Here is a 3,047-nt window from a genome sequence, read left to right as displayed (position 1 = left end):
TCCAATATGCACGCAACAACTGGCGGCAAGTAATTTATCAACTCTAATCTCCACAAAGTATTGGTTGTCTTTCTCAGGTCGTGGCTCATCAAAATATTTGTACATGCATATCTTTCGTCCAAACAAGCATGTGTTGGATTTGGCCTCCTCATGTTCATCTTTAGACTGAACCGAACAATTATTGTCTTCGTAGCTCAAACCGATGCCTCGTGGTGCATAAACATCGGTGATCTTTAACCCATTGACTCGCGGCAATAATTTGTAAAGATTAGTAATACCAACGTTAGGCATGGCCGTATCAAGCAGGCACCAGTCCCGGTTCAACTGGGACCTTTAGTCCCGGTTCTAGACACCAACCGGGACGAAAGGGGTTGCTGCCCTTTAGACCCGGTTGATGTCTGCAGCCGAGACTAAAGTGTAGGCCTTTAGTCCCGGTTGTAGACACCAATCCTAAGATTCTGCCTATATATATCCACCCCCCCCCCTCCTCTGTTTTTTGGCCCTAGAAGGATGAGAGGTGTGGGCTACTCTGTTTTTTGCCTATATATGCACATGAGGTGTTCGATGAAATGTCAGAGCCACAAAGTTTTCTCCTCTCTTCTTCCTTCAAGCTCGACCTCCGATTAGCTCCATTTTTTTTCAAGATTGTCTAGGTTTAGCAGTGCACCAACTATCCAAGTGTTCTAGAAAGGTTAGTAACTTCATCCTTTCATCTTTCACTGCTAGTTTAGCTCATTTCAAATGCTCTAGAAGTAGAGTGGTTTGTGGGTTTTAGTGAAGGAGTGTATGTGTGAGTTTATTTGATTTAGATGCACAATTTGAGCTCAAATTAACTTCTTAGTTTGCACATGTGTAGGGTGCTGTCCCGTCTCCGTCCTCGTCATCACCGCCGTCGATTGCCTGCGCCGATCTCGTCGCCGGCACCACCATGGTGAGCCTCTTGTTTATATCATAATAGTGAACAGCTTAGCCAGAAGCAAATCATCGCATTAGGTAAACACAATAACCTGTTGATTTTACTAATGACGAGGAAGAAAAAATGGCCCTCTCATTTGGTCAGAAATACATTGTCTAACTTTCTTTCTGCACCAATTGCAGGTTATAGGCGCTGGGTTGGCCGATTCCCGAGTGTTATAAATGTTGCACATCATCATGTATCCATCTGATCTTCTCTCTCAAAGGAAGGGTTCTCTGATGTGAATGAAGCGCTGCAGATGGGGAACCCAGAGTGCAAGCATCCCCTCGCTGTCAACTGTTCCCTACGCGACGTCCATTCACATGTACCACATCTATAAACTAATATAACATCTTTTAGATCACTAGTTCACACAAGGAGTAGCTCACAGCTCACTAGTTCTCGTGTGTAACGGTTGATGCCCTTACATGAGCGCGTCACTACGGCCATGCAGGATAGGGTTGCGGACATCACTCGAACCTCCCTCCGGTTGCTAACTGGCATGCATTTTGCACTACTGGATCGGATTACATTAACTTGGAGGCTGGGATGTTATACCATATTTGTTCTCTCTTCCATTTTGCGCAGAACCGAAATATTTTAGTGTAGCGTCGATATATCATACGCCATGTTCAGTGCCAAAAAAAGTCATTTGTTCGTTCCTTATTTGCAGCTCTGCCTTGCTTCGTTTCATATATGCACATGTTTGTGTGAAAATGTAAGAACCCTGCACAAACTCTTCCTTGTTGGACGCGACGATCCATACAAAACGTCCAGCAAGGAAAGAAAGTAACACACAGTTGGTCCATCTATCTCTACCAACTGTGTTACTTTGTTGTAGCTAATTAATCTATGGCCACCTACGTTGTTCATTGTTTACTTATTTCTTTGAGGTAGCACGCTAATCATGCCGAATGGTCTATGGCCACCTGTGTTATCTATGTTACTCAACCATCCATGTTCGTCTATCTATCTATATATTACTCCCTCCGTCCAGAAATATAGTTCTAGATACATTCATTTTTATCCATTTTTATGACAAGTATTTTTGGACGGAGGGAGTTTTAGTTACTACTCCAAAGCAACTTGTGTTGCTATATATTAGTACCGTCCGTGTAATTGTTGATTGTGCTATTTACCACGACTGGTGGATTAATGTGTCGTTTTTATGAGAAATCTTCTATATCTAAATAGCTAGTCCCCACTATCTATTTCTCTTAACATGCAAGCATGCCACATCATCCCATAACATGCATGAGAAAAGGTCCACCCCACTACCATGTGTCTCTGAACATGCAAGCATGCCACTTCATCATGACATGCATGAAAAAAAGACCCATCTTAACATGCAAACATACATGAGAATTTTTATTCTATTATGCCATATATATTTAATGAACATTTTACAATTATATAGTAATCAAACATAATAACTCATTTGTATTTTTGATTTTAGTTTTTATATTATTACTTCAAATATTCAGGTTTCATACAACGAATCACATTGAAATATGTAGCAAAATATTCCCGCAACAACGTGCGGGGTACCATCTAGTTGCTCCAGTGATTCTGCCCGAGTATCACTCTTGATTTACTCCTTGTAAAAGAAAAAAATAACTTGCTCTATGGAATGCATGATTCATCAACCTATAAAAACAAATGGTGCCAGCAATTAATTGGCTCTGGCGTCGGCGTTGTCTACCGGGTGACCTTGTCCTTGGACCTCCACGGCAAAGTATGCAAAGTGCAATTAGAGCTTGGTTCATTTTGGATATGGTTATTTATGAACTTACTAACCGCTAGGTGAGGCAAACACTAAGCCACTAAATCTAAGATTATGCACCACAAAAATCAAAACAAACAGAACACCAAAACTTGGTGATCAAGGTTCTTGCATGCAAGTCACAAGAAGATTTTATTACTGGACATCATTGTCTATCCTTCTGTGCTCTAGACCCAACGATTACGTCACATGCTATCTTCTCCTCAACTATGGTGCATCCCTGCGACAAACCACCCACAAACAACAAGCCAATTGGCTAGATGGTTGAGCCTACGTGGACAAACCGGACTTGCAGGACCAGCGGGCATG

Source organism: Triticum dicoccoides, chromosome 6A (assembly GCF_002162155.2).
Source record: "Triticum dicoccoides isolate Atlit2015 ecotype Zavitan chromosome 6A, WEW_v2.0, whole genome shotgun sequence".
Lineage (NCBI taxonomy): Eukaryota > Viridiplantae > Streptophyta > Magnoliopsida > Poales > Poaceae > Triticum > Triticum dicoccoides.
Note: the sequence above shows the minus strand (reverse complement) of the source record.